This window comes from Vanessa cardui, chromosome 30 (assembly GCF_905220365.1).
Source record: "Vanessa cardui chromosome 30, ilVanCard2.1, whole genome shotgun sequence".
Taxonomy (NCBI): domain Eukaryota; kingdom Metazoa; phylum Arthropoda; class Insecta; order Lepidoptera; family Nymphalidae; genus Vanessa; species Vanessa cardui.
In genome coordinates this window covers 5884942-5904180 of record NC_061152.1, presented here as the reverse complement: position 1 = coordinate 5904180, position 19239 = coordinate 5884942, and the positions used below count along the sequence as shown (strand labels likewise).

Sequence of the window (19239 nt, the reverse complement as noted above, 5' to 3'; positions counted from 1 at the left end):
TATCGATGTTTTCGAACATGATGTGTAGCAAGTTAAGAACTTTATTTCATATATGGCACGTAAGGAAATTAAAATGCTGCGCGAAGGAGCAGTGATTGATTATTATTCTCTTAGACACTAGATCCTAGTGAGTAATTCAGCAGAAGGACTACGGAACCCAGACCGTATGTTTGCGAATCAATGGGCTGATGAAGACCTGCCTAAAGGCGATTTAGATTCGTTCTGGACACCAGTGACGATCAAATCACAAGACAAATTCATGGGAACCATGAATAATTAATATACGCGATTTAAAATCCGTAAATCCTTTAAAACTAGTTTTATTTCAAAAACAGAAAGGCCAAATAACATTCACAACATATTTAATGCCAACTCAAGAGGCAAAGCTGAAACTGTTTGCTCGCAAGAGGAATTCGTATCATCATAAAAAATCAAGGAATTAGCAGGCAGAACAGCGGACTTGAACTAACTCTTCATCACTCAATGTGCACGGAGACCTATCTCCAAAATCCACCGAATTTCATGAAACGGGATTTGCCTGTTTTGATTAAGAACAATCTGATCGGTACTGTTAAAATATCGGACATATCATTAATAATTGTTAAAAACGATAATATAATAATGTGTCAACTCCACCCATAAGGTTTCGAGCCAAAGCCACGATGAAATTGATAATACAGACGATTCAAAAACTATTAAATGTCTGGAGTCGGTGTCGTCTGAGACGTCATATAGAGCAAACAAACACCAACAATGTAATAAGTCACACCGAACCGAGCTGTGAGCATATTAAAAGAGAATGGTGTGATAAACAAAATTTTTATAATAAATCCACTGAATCTCGTAAATCCGCTAAATCTCATAATAACGCTGAATATTGTGAATCCACTGAAACTAATGCCTTCTATGACTTATGCTCAGAATATTCCTATGGGAATGTTAACTTGTACCACAGCAATAGAACAAGAAATAACAACGAATTCTCATATACCAATCCATGTCAAATCGTATCGATTTCCAGAGATAAAGAGCAAGCAAAGAAGTAAACAATTACTGTTCGAGCTAGGTAAAATAGGAACCTTCAATTTCCCTTTGGTCTTTTTTATTTGGATAATTCAAAAAAATTAACTGGAAATTTAGTCTGGCCAGACAATATGGCGTGTAGTCGTAGATTACAGGACACTAAACGATACAACACTTGCGAGACTAGGTATCCTATTCCCCAAATAAACAAAAATCAACTTGGGTATGGTAAATATTAAATTTTAAATCTTAGGTTTTCACTTTCATAAAATTCCACTGAATTCAGCGAACACAGCCAAAATAGCCTAACATTCCCCAAGGACACAAATTTATCAGTCCCAGACCAAGGCACATATCAAAGTCCAATGAACACTCTTTCAGGACTTCAAGGAATTAGATGCTTTGTATATTTATTTACAATCCCAAGACAGTTAATCCTTTTTAGGTCTCGTCTCATACTATCGCCGATGCATCCCTGACTTTTCCAAGATTGCCGAACCATTAACTTCTCTACTTCAAAAATATATTAATTTCAAATGGGAAAATCCACAAAAACTTGCATTCGATTCACTGAAGCGTAAATTAATCACAAAATCATTTGTTACAACATGTGACGCATCAAACTACTTTACTGGAGCAGTTCTATCTCAGGGCCCAATCGATAAAGACATTTAGATATAGCATTTGTTTCGCCAACCTTGAAAAAAATTGAGCGTACAGCGTACAGCACAATACAGGAGTTATTATCACCCTTTGGCTGAAAAAACTTTCGCCCATATTGATATGGCAGAAAATACCAAATAATAACTGATCACCGACCTCTTCTTCTTTACTATACAATTAATGAGTTTATGATCGATAGCACACCTTGGGAATGAAACGATCGCCTCCTGGCTATTTCATCTCATATTAAATTGTTTATATATGAGACAAACAAAAAAAAACCGCTGAGTTTCTTTCGCCGGTTCTTCTCAGGTCAGGGTATTTTCTTTTCCGAACCGGTGGTAGTGTTTCAATTGACCATCAATAAGAAAGTGTGATGCTTCTATATTGAATAAAGTTATTTGAGTTTGAGTCTAAAGTGGCTCTTTAATCACAAAGACCCTAGCAAACAGCTCAAAATATGGAGACAAGTGGAATTTGTTTATTATATATTTTACCGCAAGGGAAAACTAAAATCTAATCTCACTATACTGTAAATCCAATTTACCCTGAAAATCGTCGTTCTTCAATTTCTCGTAAAGACCCCAGTAAACGATATTCAGTCTATCAAACACCTAATACAGCAAACTTAATACTAACGAATATTCAAACTTCAATTCCATAACATATTTGGCCCTATAAACTTAATCCCACTAACTCTCAATTTGGATATTCAATCGCTTGAATTGACTCAATCAGATCCCCTATTCATTGTCCTAAAAATGCCCCTTCGATGCTAGATACATAAACACACAAGTCACTTCTTTGATTCAGACTTCAAATTCGATCAATATTGAAACAAAAGACCTCAGACTAGAAAGCATCACTGATTCTATACATTCCATGAATCACCTTTTCCAATTTCTAAAAACATACCAAAACTTGCTTCTTCTTGACAATTCGTAATCAATCCTGATTATTTAATTATATTGATTATAAAATCATTTTTGTACCGACGTCGAGACTTTAGATGAGGCTTATATTTATGTGCCAGATATTGTAGTAGTAAGCAATCATGTATAGTGAAAAACAGTTGCTTTTATGCGAATAAATACCATATAAAGGAAAATAAATTTAATTTTTTTACCTTAAATTATTTCGACTTACTACGACCTTATTGCACTTATCCAGATATCTTTAAAACACTGAAAATAATAAAAGACATCAGAAAAGCATGTGGATTCCGATGAAACAGCTATTCTTTTGAAAATTAGTTAATTATTATTGACCTCCAATGGACTTTTTACCTTCAATCTTTAATTTATCCAATTCTAGAAGGTAATATGTAACGATATGAAAAATAAATATACATGACCATGATAAAAATTGAACAAGATCCTGACTGACCCAGCGTTCGAGGATGAATCTCAGATAACAGCTGCTCATCATAGTCTAAAGGTGAAAAATCTTCGAAAACTCTGGCAATCAGCGACTTGACAGCGAATACTACGGTACTAAGTTTAAATTTCATTCGAAAAAAGTTCACAAGGTGACTGAAATATAATGTTATCACAAATACCTCGAGCAAGATAAACGCCAAAGAATAAATATTAGAAATAGAAAAAGAATCCAATAACGCAGGTCATTATCAGAAGGATTATTAAAAAATAGCTTTTTTTAAAAAAGTATCTAAAGGATTCAAAAAAATTATCAGACTTTGAGAGAATCGTGAAGTTTCAAATTCAATTTTTCGTGAGTAAATGATAAGAGCCTTTCTATGATGTAATATAAAAAAATGTGACAACCCTAGCACTCAATATAAAAAAAAATTCAAAAATTAATTCAGTAAAAAAAGAAATTGTAGTGATGGTTCAGTATGAAAACTTGCAGAACTCTTAAAGTAATAATAATATTCAAGAACCACACAAATTCAAAAAAAAAATATTTTTTTTATCAAATTCAGATGAAATTAAATGTTCAAAAGTTAAAATAAAATAAATTGTTCATATTGAATAATGATGGAAAAAAATATAAGTCAAGATGGCGTCACAATATAATAAAATGTAAGTTACTTAATAATAAACTGGTTATAATCATAAATGCATTAATAATTTTAATTAAACAAAGTATTCTAAATAGATGAAATGCAATATTAAAAGTTGCAAAGTAAAAAAACAGTACTTGTTAAATCTTTAGAATATATTTTAAGACATTTTCAAAATTCTTTATTTCAATATAGCATATACAGATATACTGACTAGCCCAGGTCACGCCCCAGTTACCCCAATGTTGTTTAAAAACAATGGAGTTGGAGAAGAAATTACAAGGAACCAAATATATTATATGTTTATATTAATTTAATTATACAGGTTTCAGCTAAAGCACTTGTGTTATGGAAAGAAGTAACGACGGTACCACAAACACCCAGACAACATAGAAAAATAATTAACTTTTTCTACATCGACTAGGCCGGGAATCGAACCCTGGATCACGAAGTGCCATATCCATACCAGTGTACACACTACTCGACCATGGAGGTCGTCAAAGTTATGGTAACTAAAAATTATGCCAGCTAGATTCAGCGTGAGTCTTATGGAATAACAGCACATTTGAAAAATCCATCTATACTATTATTATATAGAAGAAAAATTTGTACTTCTGAATGTACGTATGTAATGAAGACATCAAAAGCTACTGTCCTGATTTCACAAATTCATTCGAATACCCTGAGTAATACAGGCTATATTTATTGCTAGAAAAGATTAGAGGTCCTTACTAAAACTTTAGAAAGATAAGGTATAAAAGAGTGTCCTAAAATGTCTTCCGTCAAATTTGCTATGTAAACTATTGATGATATAACAAAAGTATGTTCTATATATTAATGAACAAATCAATATCTACAAAAAACTTCGCAATGCCATATATCCAATTAATATTGTTGTCAAAATAACCATATTTTATATTTAAAAATTGAATAGGCATACCGAGCAATGTTAGACCATACTAGCTTTTGCCCGCGACTTCGTTCGCGTGGACTTCAGGTTCGTCCCGTCTAGTCTAGTAATCGCTTAAAATCGCTTCGTAAATAAGCCATTATTTCTCGTACAAAGTAAAGGATAAAAAATGGTTATTGTGGGTTATTCCTAAGAGATAAACATATACCATCACGGACTTTTTGTAGACCTTTTTAAGTTGTACGATACTGTAGTACATTGTTTTGATCTATCTTGTAGGATTCAGTCAGCGTTTGCAATGTAAGCGCAAAAAATGTGTTTTTTTACGACCTCACATTAGAAACCTCAAAAATTGTAGCCTATGTGTTATTCTGATGTATAAGCTATATTGTGGTAAAGTTTCATTCAAATCCATTCAGTAGTTTTTACGTGAAAGAGTAACAAACATCCATACATCCATACATACAAACTTTCGCCTTTATAATAGTAGTAGGATTATTCATACTTCTGTTTAAATCCTTATCCACATAAATCAATATTCTCAAAATTGTTTCAATTTATAGAATACATTTTGAATGATTCAAATCAGCTTTTCTACTGAATAGATAATATTATAAATTTAATAACTCACAGACAACGATAGAAATTCGCTTCCATAACATTGAATATGTTACTTAAATAAAAAAAATGATGAACAGATTATATTTAGGTATAAATAGATAAAGTGCTATGTTTAAAAAAAATATACAATGAAATTAACAAAAAATATAAATAAAGGGTAAAAGCTTAAAAATCTATCTTATATCTACACATAAAACATATGGGCTGCTAGTTTTAGATAAAATTGAAACATAGGGAGCCACTGACAATATACTTCTTTTATATTTAATTTAGAACACCATTCGCCAGGCAAGAGTAAACTAAATTGTATAACAATAAAAGGGGGTACATCACCAAATTTCCAGCTGGTTGAAGCCCGCAATGCCATCCTTGGAGCAGCAGCAGGAATCTGGATCCTCAACTCGACCTGGAAACCGCAGACTTAATATTTGAGCTTAAATTTTTTAATTAATGTGGTGGATAAAAAAATAGTTCCAGCAATATGATATATATAGATTCAATAACTATGTAAATAAAGAAAAGATATATTTAAACTTTAGTAAAAATACAAAGTTGTACTGCGTTTAAATAAATTAAAATTTTAACAAAAGGAAAAACTGATTTCAAGCACAACACTATTTTAAAACAAATAATTATGCACTAAAAAGTAATAAAAATAATTGCGTATTCTACATATTTTTTAGAGTCCTCCTAAGTAAAATGAAATGAATAATATTAGACTCCTTAAAAATCGATTTACAATTACATAATATAGTTAGTTATATTTGGAGCTGGTGTCTCAAAATTAACAAAATTGGTCCACCCAGTGAAAAGTTATGAGGTAACAAACAAAAAAATACAGACAAATTGATAATATCCTCCTTTTTGAAGTTGGTTGAAAAATATAAAAATAATGCAACAAAATATAAATGGAAGGTAAAAGAATAAAAACCAATTTTATATCTACCAAGAGTCAAGATGGCCCAGTGGTTAGAACGCATGCATCTTAACCGATGATTGCGGGTTCAAACCCAGGCAAGCACCGCTGATTCATGTGCTTAATTTGTCTTTATAATTTATCTCGTGCTCAGCGGTGAAGGAAAACATTGTAAGGAAACCTGCATGTGACAAATTTCATAGAAATTCTGCCACATGTGTATTCCACCAACCCGCATTGGAACAGCGTGGTGGAATATGTCCCAAACCTTGTCCTCAAAGGGAGAGGAGGCCTTTAGCCCAGCAGTGGAAATTTACAGGCTGTTGTTGTTTTGTTGTTGTTATATCTACCCCTATGAAACCGGGATGAGGCGCTAGTATTTTATACAATTTATAATTAATAACTTAGAAGCCACTTACTAGCGACCCACAACGGCTTGCGGATACAATGCTGTTACTAAATATACTACAGAATTTTTCTTGTTTCTTTACTATATTGTTTATGTATTATATACAAAAACCTTCCTCTTCCGTTGAGTAATTTAAAAGATCTTAGCATACATAGGGTCAGACAACAGAAAGCGACTTTGTTTTATACTATGTAATGAACACCATTAGAAATATCAGTGTAAACTTACTTATATAAAAATAAAAGAGGGTACACACCAATATTCCAGTCGCATGTGGATGATGCAAATTTTTAAGGGAACAGGCATGCCATCCTTGAAGTATCACCTGCAAGAATCTGGACACACTCCACCTGGAAACTGCAGCCGTCCATATGTAATATTTCAGCTTTTAAAAAAGTATAGATGTATATAAATATTAAGTAAAGATATATATAAATATTATATATATAATTTAATTCACTTTATTTTTTTTTTGTGTGCTTTTATTAGGTTTGTGTTTTTATTAGCTTTAAGTGGAAACTTGATTGATTAGTGATTTTTGTTATTTTTGTTTTATATTACAGTATTTTTAAAATTGTTTGTTTCCCACATAAATAAATAAATAGAAATAAAGCACCAAAAAAAAATTTAAATGGTAAAAATTAAAAAAAAACAATCATGTCTACCCATGGGAAACCAGGACGAGCCACTAGAATTATATTAAAGTAATATTTAGAAGGCACTGACGATTTAATGATTTTATATTTAATTTAGAACATTATTCGGCAGACCGGTGCAAACTAAGTTATGTAAAAATATAAGAGGGTACATCACCAATTTTCCAGTTGCATGTTGCAAAATATTCAAGGGAATCGGCACGCCACCTTGAAGTAGCACCAGCAGGGAATCTGGACACACTCGACCTGGAAACTGCAGTCATCCACACTTAATATCACAGCTTAAAATTTTTAATCAATATTGTGGGCAAAAAAAAAACAGTTCCTGCAATAACATATATATAGATTAAATAACTGTGTAAATAATAAAAAGACAAAGTTGTACTACATTTAAAAGAGTATAGAAATAAAGCACCAAAAAAAAATTTAAATGGTAAAAATTTAAAAAAACAATCTTATATTTACCCGTGGGAAACCAGGACGGGCCACTAGAATTATATTAAAGTAATATTTAGAAGGCACTGACGATTTAATGATTTTATATTTAATTTAGAACACTATTCAGCAGACCTAGACTTAGTTTGCACCAAACTAAGTTATGTAAAAATAAAAGAGGGTACATCACCAATTTCTTTTTGCACTTGGATGATGCAAATATTCAAGGGAATCGGCACGCCATCTTTGGAGTAGTACCAGCAGGGAATCTGGACACACTCGACCTGAAAAGTGCAACCATCCACACACTTAAATAATATAAAATAAAATTTCTAATTTATTTGAAGGGTAAAAAAACAGCTCCTACAATACGATATATACAGATTTCAATAATTATATAAATAACAAGATAAATACCTTTAACAAGGGATAGAAACATGAATTTATCCTTCAGAGGTTTTAAGTCCTGCTTACTTTAAATCACGATTTCAACTTCGGAAAATCATTCCAACGGATGATAAATCACGGAGAATCACGAATTAAACATGACTACAGCTTTTAGAATTGCAAACTAAAGCATTAAAACAAAAACAAGAATTAAAGACTTACAATTTTTAAAAGTAGGTAGAAAAATATTGGAAAAAGATTGGATCAAACTTAAAAATCCATTATAATTTTTTTCTGAAAGATGTATAGCATTAAAGCACTAAAATACTAATCAATCACAAATTGAGAAACTCAACTATTAGGGTAACTCACCGATATATTCAATACATCGAATTTAAAGTTTGAATTCAGTGCTTCGCGGATATAATTATAAATGCAAATGAACGAAAACGAAAGTTCTTGAAACTTTAAAAGGCTTAGAGAATGTGGCCAGCATCACTAGCAATAATACCCTAAATTAAATACGAATGATCTCAAAATTTCAAACAAAAAAGTAATCATGGAAAAATTATTTAATAAAATAAAAGCCAATAGTTATAAGACAAAACAAATATCTGTCATAATTGATATACGACATTTTTATACAAATACTCACCTTTATATTAGACTAGCTGCAACCTTGTACGCCTTTAAATATAACAAAAAAAAATATATATTATTGTAGCCTAGTTATTATATCAGTTATCTGCCAGTCAAAGTCCCGTCAAAATCGGTCCAGCCGTTCCAGAGATCAGCCGGAACAAACAGAGAGACAGATAGACCGACAAAATTTTGGTATATGTACCGTGTATAAATAAATATCCATTCAGTAAAAAAGGACTATTTTAATATTACAAGCAGACACTCCAATTTTATTATATTTATTATTTATAAATAACAGCTTATAAATTGAGGAAGGGAAACGAATTCACTAGTGAGTTAGGTAGTAAAATGCAATTGTAATAATTATTTTACTGAACCGTTAAAATAAAATTAATTATTTTTTTATTAAAATTGGAAGACGATTGATTGGGCTAGCAACACCGATAAATGAGAAATAAGAACTGGGGGCGTTTTAGAAAACTAAGAAAAAAAATTACTGTAACAATATCTTCGAAAATATTTATTTAAATTACACAATGAAAAAAGGACATCATATTAGAAACCGCTAAAAGTTTCAGTTTTTCTATATTATATTGTGCATGTACTTATCTAAATCTTTTAAATTAGTATTATAAATAGAAAAAAATATATTTTTGTGTATGTATGTAATAAATAAATTCAAAAACTATTGGGTTGATTTCAAAAATTCTTTCACCATAGGAATTCTTCATTTACCCTGATTAACATAAACATAAAGACTATAATTATTATTAGAAAAGATAAGGTGACGTTCAAATATTATCTTTAAGCGTCAAACGTTAAACGTTAATTTATTAGCGAGTTAGAACTAACTTAATTTATATAGGTGAGAGCCAGTGAGAACTCAAAGTGGAAAATTTGGAAATTTAATATTATTTTAAACATGGAAACAGTTCATGTTCATTAAATGATAAATATTTATATAAAATTATATTCCGTTTAAAATAAACTTTTTGTACACACTTGATTGGAATTAAATAACGTGTGACGTAATTTAATTAAACGAAAAGAAATTGTAATAGTGTAAAATACTATAATTCAACTAACATAATGTCATTATATTGCTTAAACCAGTAAACAAAATATATTATTGTAATATGTAGGTTTATTGTTTAAATGAGTATTTTAGAAAATCATAATAATAACTTTGCATATTTTTTATTGTTTTGCTATTAATTGAATTGAATTGAGATATGATGATCAGATCATTAATTAACTGTTATTCTTTAGTGTAATCTATTTTTAAATAACTTAAATTTTATTTTTAGGCTATCACTGTATCAATTCTTTAAAGCAGCTGAGCTATTAATGATGATTTGGTGCAGACTACATCCAAGAAACAAGTGACAATGCATTGAGCTGCCATCTACATCTCTGTATAATTTCCTATATATGAGTTCTAACAATAAATATGCTATAATATATGTAATATCGTTTATCTTTTTACTGTGATTAGTATGATTTTATAAAATGAAATTAAATTTAGAATTATTTAAAAATTATGCATTATAATCTGAGAAATATCTTAACAGAAATAAATAAATATTCTTAATAATCATGGTTTGTTTTGAATACTTAAATAAGGTGTATCACTGACAATTAAAACTATTATTTCTTTGTTGTTTAATGTAAATAAAAAACTTAATACATGTAATACATATTACAAATTTAACACTCATGGAAGTAATTATCAGGTATTTTCTTTAAATCTAAAAAGTAAATTTTCACATCAGCAGTAGTTTAGGTTTGGAACTGTAATCACAAACAATATTTTTTAATTAAAACATTTACAATCATAAAATAATCATGATCATGGAATCATTTAAATCTAATAATATAAATTAAATTAGGTCCATATAATTAATGACAATTAGATATCCTTAATGCTTATTATTATAATATATAAATAATATTTGGGTATTATCAAAATAAAAACATTTCAAATTCATAAGGATGGCTTGAGATGTGTTTCAAAGATGGAGTGAATCGAGAGGAAGGTAGGGTAGATACAAAAAATGTAAACTTTCTCTCCCTTAAGATGAAATATATTGACAAATTTGGACGTAATTGGGACGTTTGCCTTTAGTTGTTTTAGGTAGTAATACGTTATAATACATCATAATTACGTAGTAATACGTTTTGCGTAATTAAAACAGTTATCCCTTTTACTTATTGTTTTTATCAAGCTATCCCTTTTCAACCGACTTCAAAAAGGAGGAGGTTATCAATTCGTCTGTATTTTTTTTTTTTTTTTTTTTTTTTTTTTTTTTTTTTATGTTTGTTACCTCATTACTTTTCACTGGGTGGACCGATTTTGATAATTTTTTTTTTGTTTGAAAGGTAGTGCTTCCCGTGGGGTCCCATTTTTTTTATTTTTTTTTCCGATGATGGTATCCATGTGAAAACGACATAAGTCTTAAATTTGCGTTATGTATATGCGCGACAAATAGGTGAATAACTGAAAATCACGTTAACCAATTTTGATAATTCTTTTTTTATTATAAAATATATACTTCAAGGGTAGTTTGGTGAAAGTTTGGTAAGGTTCTGAGCACAGGATCCATGACAAAGTGACGGAACGGAAGGGAACGGAACAATTCTGAGGAGCACGTTAGCGATACTCGGTCGTATCTTTTATTTATAGGTTATTTGGATATTTGAGTTACCTTCCGTAATGTGGTTATGTTTATGTAATTATCATAGTCGAATATTATAATCAACTAGCTACCCACCCCGGCTTCGCACGGGTGCAATACTGATACTAAATATACTACAGAATTTGTTTATATACGACATCACATCGCAAACTTCTAAAATTATCAGTGTTTCTTTACTATATTGTTCATGTATTATATACACAAACCTTCCCCTTGAATCACACTATCTTTTAAAAAAAAACCGCATCAAAATCCGTTGCGTAGATTTAAAGATATAGGGACAGAGAAAGCGACTTTGTTTTATACTATGTAGTGATGGAACTCCTATACGGCTCGCAGTTAGGGTGCGATATGGGGCAGAATTTCTTACTATCTTTAATCAAATTTTGTGTATGTGATGTGATGTCATATGATGTACGAAATATAGTTGGTCTTTTTCAAAGATTTTTGCTGAGTTCGATTACAGCTCTTTCGAGGGATCCTTGTAGTTCACGCCGCGTGACGTATTAAATCCGCATTTTCGAAAGTCTATTTTTGGTTTATTCGCAAGTTTCCTTTGAAATTGTCCTCGAAGTAGTTTCTGACTCATATAAACGGAACGCTTAATCTATCCATATTAAAAAAAATTAGTTAGTCAACATCAGCTTCACTTAAAATCAAAAAATAAATAAAATTTTAACAAAAAGAAAAACCGACTTCAAACAAAACACTATTTTAAAACAAATGAATATGCACGAAAAAGTAATAAAAATAATTGCGTATTCAACATATTTTTTAGAGTCTTCCTAAGTTAAATGAAATGAAAAATATTAGACTACTTAAAAGTCGATTAACGATTATATCATGTAGTTATAATTATTGTTATATTTGGAGTCGGTGTCAGCCAATAAAACCCTACAGTATATCTATCAAAAAACAATACGAGAATACTTTAACAAATATGTTTTTTACAAATTACCTTTTACACAATAATATACTGGATCAATCAAGGGGCTCGTATCGCTTCTTTCTTTTAATTGTTGGGGCATGGGCACCGTGGCTGACACCGACTCCAAATATAACAATAATTATAACTACATGATATAATCGTTAATCGACTTTTAAGTAGTCTAATATTTTTCATTTCATTTAACTTAGGAAGACTCTAAAAAATATGTTGAATACGCAATTATTTTTATTACTTTTTCGTGCATATTCATTTGTTTTAAAATAGTGTTTTGTTTGAAGTCGGTTTTTCTTTTTGTTAAAATTTTATTTATGTTAAAATTTTATTTATTACTTTTAACGAAATGTAAAAATAAACTAAAATAAACGGTCCCCGGCGCGGCACACTTTTTTCTGTTGTTTAGTACGGATATAACATATCTGTTTATTAGAATAACATTGGTGGTACTGCGTTTAAAAAAATATAAAAACTAACAACAAAAAAAACCTAAATAAAAGTAAAAATCAATCGTGGGAAGCTGAGACGGGTCGCTTGATTCTAAGATTTTCTGAGGGTACCATTCGATTGTATAGGGTTCATACTTTCATAGCATATTTAGAATCATCCAATCAGTGGTGGCGTTTGAAAGCCATAAAATATAATGATTATACATATTTATGGGCGCTCGATCGTGCAGCCATCTGGTTTCAATGTATGTAACAAATCAAAATAAAACTTGTAATCTGTACAGCGACATCTATCAGCTGACTTGGGACTTAATAACGTAAAATGTAAAATAATAGATAATACTTAATTTATATTTCTTGATTATAATATTTTGGAATGTAGATTGTATAACGCATTCATAACAATATGTTTTATACCTACAGCGTTAAGTCTATGATTTTCAGACAGATTTATTACAATTAGTAATATATGTATATTTAGCCTTTTAAAGTCGAGATGGCCCAGTGATTAGAACGCGTGCATCTTAACCGATGATTGCGGGTTTAAACCCAGGCAAGCACCGCTGATTCATGTGCTTAATTTGACATTATAATTCATCTCGTGCTCAGCGGTGAAGGAAAACATCGTGAGGAAACCTGCATGTGACAAATTTCATAGAAATTCTGCCACACGTGTATTCCACCAACCCGCATTGGAACAGCGTGGTGGAATATGTTCCAAACCTTCTCCTCAAAAAAAGAGGAGGCCTTTAGCCCAGCAGTGGGAATTTACAGGCTGTTGTTGTTGTATATTTAGCATACAGAAATGAAATAGATTAAAAAAGGCAAGAACATAAATAACTTTAATCAGGATATAAACAACTTCAATCATTTACAAGCAAACATAATAGTTCTAACTTCGAAAATATCTTAACATAAATAAATCACCCAATCATACATATTGAAGTAAATTACTTACTCGGTTGAGTTTACAAATCCAAATAAAACACAAATAACACTTATAACAAATTACAAGTCGCGCCAATATTATTGACCTTACTGTTCGCGCCCAAAATGATAGAATAATGACAGCTTGATGCGGTTTCGCGCGCTTTTTTTTTTATTTTATTCTTTTCCCAGTTGCATTGTTAAAGGAATCCCCTAAATGTATTATATATGGAATAACGTAAGTATTAGTAAAGTAACAGTAAAGAATTAAATAAATTAATATTTAATAGAAGTTTTGACAATGGCAATTATAAATCAATATAGTTTAAATATTTTGATATATAAATATAATTTATTTTTTCATTGTGTAAATTTTATTATAATGAAATAAAATATAATTAAAAGTTGCTCGTCATGTTTAATTTATTTAAAGCACGTTGGACCACAGATAACAATGTGAATTTAAATTATGAAGGACATCTGTTGATGTACTTTTGACCGACTTCCAAAAGGAGGAGGTTATCAATTCGTCTGTATTTTTTTTTTTTTTAATGTTTGTTACCTCATAACTTTTTACTGGGTGGACCGATTTTGATAATTTTTTTTTGTTTGAAAGGTAGTGCTTCCCGTGGGATCCCATTTTATTTTTATTTTTTTCCGATGATAGTATCCGTATCAAAACGACATAAGTCTTAAATTTTGCATTATGTATATGCGCGACAAATAGGTAAATAACTGAAAATCACGTTAACCAATTTTGAGAATTCTTTTTTTATGATAAAATATATACTTCAAGGGTAATTTGGTGAAAGTTTGGTAAGGTCCTGAGCACAGGATCCATGACAAAGTAACGGAACGGAAGGGAACGGAACAATTCTGAGGAGCACGTTAGCGATACTCGGTCGAATCTTTTATTTATAGGTTATTTGGATATTTGAGTCACCTTCCGTAATGTGGTTATGTTTATGTAATTATCATAGTCGAATATTATAATCAACTAGCTACCCACCCCGGCTTCGCACGGGTGCAATACTGATACTAAATATACTACAGAATTTGTTTATATACGACATCACATCGCAAACTTCTAAAATTATCAGTGTTTCTTTACTATATTGTTCATGTATTATATACACAAACCTTCCCCTTGAATCACACTATCTTTTAAAAAAACCGCATCAAAATCCGTTGCGTAGATTTAAAGATATAGGGACAGAGAAAGCGACTTTGTTTTATACTATGTAGTGATGGAACTCCTATACGGCTCGCAGTTAGGGTGCGATGTTGGGCAGAATTTCTTACTATCTTTAATCAAATTTTGTGTATGTGATGTGATGTCATATGATGTACGAAATATAGTTGGTCTTTTTCAAAGTTTTTTTGCTGAGTTCGATTACAGCTCTTTCGAGGGATCCTTGTAGTATACGCCGCGTGACGTAAAAATCCGCATTTTCGAAAGTCTATATTTGCTTTATTCGCAAGTTTCCTTTGAAATTGTCCTCGAAGTAGTTTCTGACTCATATAAACGGAACGCTTAATCTATCCATATTAAAAAAAATTAGTTAGTCAACATCAGCTTCACTTAAAATCAAAAAATAAATAAAAAATTTAACAAAAAGAAAAACCGACTTCAAACAAAACACTATTTTAAAACAAATCAATATGCACGAAAAAGTAATAAAAATAATTGCGTATTCAACATATTTTTTAGAGTCTTTCTAAGTTAAATGAAATGAAAAATATTAGACTACTTAAAAGTCGATTAACGATTATATCATGTACTTATAATTATTGGTATATTTGGAGTCGGTGTCAGCCAATAAAACCCTACAGTATATCTATCAAAAAACAATACGAGAATACTTTAACAAATATGTTTCTTACAAATTACCTTTTACACAATAATATACTGGATCAATCAAGGGGCTCGTATCGCTTCTTTCTTTTGATTGTTGGGGCAAGGGCACCGTGGATGACACCGGCTCCAAAAATAACAATAACTATAACTACGTTATATAATCGTAAATCGAATTTTAAGTAGTCTAATATTATTAATTTCATTTTACTTAATACTCAATTATTTTTATTACTTTTTAGTGCATATTTATTTGTTTTGAAATAGTGTTTTGTTCGAAGTCGGTTTTTCTTTTTGTAAAATTTTTATTTATACAGTTCACTCACGTGAAATATGCGTGCGTTTTCCTCAATACAGTATTTTTAAAACAAATCAAACTGTTATTAATTTATTAGGTATTTTTATGATTCAGCGATAAATATATGATTTGGTTTGTCAATAAAAAACCCACTTAAAGCGGTTAAGCCGGCGCGAACGATCTTAATCTTCCTGTGATAATTAACAAGCAGATAAAGATTTCGATACGAATGTAGTCGCTGTTTACGATTCAAGCAGCTCTACAAAAATATATTTATATGTGACTTGTTGTTTGGAAAATGGTATATTATTAGGTTAGATCAAGTTGAAATTTTTTACGTACATATAATAAAATTGGAGAGAGTCTGTTTGTAATATTTCAGTAACCGCTTTTTTAGAATTTTTGTCGGTTTGTCTGAATGTTTATTCCGGCTAATCTCTCGAACGGCTGGATCGATTTTGACGGGACTTTCACTGGCAGACAGCTGAATAGTATAATAAGGAGTAACTTAGGCTGATATTATTTTAGTAGAATGAGAGAAAGTAACTCTGTCTATCTGTCGTTGTTTCACGACCAAACCGCTTAACCGAATTTGATGACATGGGCTACTTTTTTGGCTAGCGCATGATAAACAGCCCCTTAAACGCGAGCGAAGCCACGGGTTATAACTAGTAATATCAACAAACTCAGAAGTACTACAGAAATGTTGTGACTTCTAGTGTTATGGTATATACCTTGTTTGTTGACTTCATTAACAAAAGAAGTGAGATCTAAATGGGTGCCAAGTTCAATGGTACTTCCTGAAATTTATTAATAACTGTGCCTGACGTGACCTTGTATGCGTTTGATATTATTCTTTTTAAGTTACTCCTTATTATATCAGTTATCTGCCAGTGAAAGTACCGTCAAAATCCGACAAAAACTGCTTGCTGCAATGAGCACAAGAAGAAACAACCGTAAGGTATTCTTAATTATTGTATTGGAGCATGTAGTCGGTAGTAAACATCATGATTCACACATAGCAAATAATCTGATCACAGGTCTCGTCAGTAACACTTGCGCATAATTCCAAGCAGCAAGCAGCTTTTAATTTTTGCTCATTGCCAAGTCACTAAAATTATAATATAAAGAAAACTATTGATACAATAACTAAATGTTAATTTATAACTACATAATAATTTGAATAGGACTTGCCTTGTATGAGATCTCAAAACTTTTTACGATAAGGAAAGACTGCATCGAGAGACTTGGCATTTTTTTTACATTTAATGTTTTTGGTGGGATATAAATAAATACCCGAAAAGCACTATCAAAGCTAAGGCCTCTTAGAAGGGAATTGTTCCCTTTGAACATATATGTTGCTTAATATCTCGGTTTTTACTCGTTCTAGTTCGTAAATTAAATTATGTTTAACTAGCCCCAGATTTGCACGGGTGCAATGGTGATACTAAACAAAGTAAAGAATTTGTTTATTTACGAAATCACATTCTAAAATTATCAGTGTTTCTTTACTATATCGTCCATGTATTGTATACAGAAACCTTCCTCTCGAATTACTCTATCTATTATTAGAAAAAACCGTATCAAAATCTTCTCAATTATTCCAATGGATCCATTTACCAGCCTTTGCTAACATCATCATACTTGCTCAATACTCTTCTTCAGAACAATAATTTAAAGACTGAAGCTTAGAAGGATATCACCGTCAAGGCTTGTATATAAATAGATTTGTTCCGAGGTCGATTTGTTACCAGAGAACGAAATAAATCTCGATATCTTGATTGATCGATTTATAGTAGACTTACCGACCACTCGCTTCGACGTCAAAATCAACGTCACATCGATAGATGCAACTCTAATCTAGAAGATTACACATAACGTACATCAATCAATTATACTTTAATTAAATTAATTTAGTTGCTGACCTCAGCGATCGAAAGTTCCTGGAACCGATGAAGAATATAGTATCCTAAATGTATAATCATATTCAAATATGACATTACATTTTTATAACATACATCTCGAACTGATAACCTCCTTTTTTAGAAGTCGGTTAAAGTAATGTACAGGGAACACATAACGGATAACATTTCTTTTTAAAGTTAATATTAATAAAAATAAATGCTTAAATATACAGGGTTATTGGTAACTCGACGTATATCCGTAAGGAGGTGATAGGGGTGACTATTTGCAATAATTTAAGCCCCCATATGCATAATCCATAAATAAAATTTTAACAAAAAGAAAAACCGACTTCAAACAAAACACTATTTTAAAACAAATGAATATGCACGAAAAAGTAATAAAAATAATTGCGTATTCAACATATTTTTTAGAGTCTTCCTAAGTTAAATGAAATGAAAAATATTAGACTACTTAAAAGTCGATTAACGATTATATCATGTAGTTATAATTATTGTTATATTTGGAGTCGGTGACATGCGTAGGTGACCTCATAATTTCTTCAGCTACTGCTTTGCTTAGAACCCATTCTCATATCTATATCTCTTTTGTTTCTTCTCTGAGACTTCGTTACTACTAAGGTAGACAAGTCTGGGCGATATATACTTCGGAGTCGATTAGATCCTGAGCCCGAGCGCGCATACAATATTTATCGCTATACAATGGAGCTTTAAAATTTAAAGAATTATGAACTTTATGAATTAATTTGTATTAATTATAGTCTATATATTACATTTATATTATTGTTTTATATTCTATGTATGGATTCATCCAATCGAATACTTAAACAACGAACAAAGTTAACAATGCAGTCAAAATCCATAAACAATGTTCTTGCCAAACCGCAAATATAAAATTGTTTTCTATAGTATATTATTTTTTTTTTAAGTTTTTATAATTTATCCTTTATACGTGGCTAATAACCTATCTTAATGCAAAATTTTAAGTTTCTAAGTCTGCTAGAAGTGCCTTAGATTTTTGATGATCGGTCAGTGATTCATTGAGTGACAAAATCGTGTAATTTTGATCGATCGTAAATCCTAAACTATTAACTAACTATTCAATTGGCATGTTTTTTCGAACTTAAGCTTATTCTAATGCCTACTATTAGTCATCGAAAACCCAAACTCCTAGCTTTGTCCACGTCGAAGATATAGGGGGGGCGAAACAGCCGCAAATCGCTTCGAGAAAAGATGGTACGGCCGTGCCCGTTATGCTCGAGACTTGGCTGGGGCACTGCCGTGCCCCCAAATAACTATAACTAATAACAATAATATTCTTTGTTGTACACCAAGACAAGTATAACACACAGGAAATAAATATAAGAAAATAAAGCATGGCACAAAAGGCGGCCTTATCGCTGAAAAGCGATCTCTTCCAGGCAACCTTGGGGCAGAGGAAATGGTCTATTAAAGGCATAGGTG

The 19239-nt window shown here is 31.0% G+C and overlaps 1 long non-coding RNA gene across 1 annotated transcript; it reads left to right on the top strand.

Moving 5' to 3' along the window:
• Positions 1–9556: 9556 nt before the first annotated feature.
• LOC124542316 lies at positions 9557–10148 on the top strand. Its single transcript, XR_006967316.1, has 2 exons — positions 9557–9823; positions 9993–10148. It is a non-coding gene; the product is annotated as an uncharacterized LOC124542316 (long non-coding RNA).
• Positions 10149–19239: the final 9091 nt, after the last annotated feature.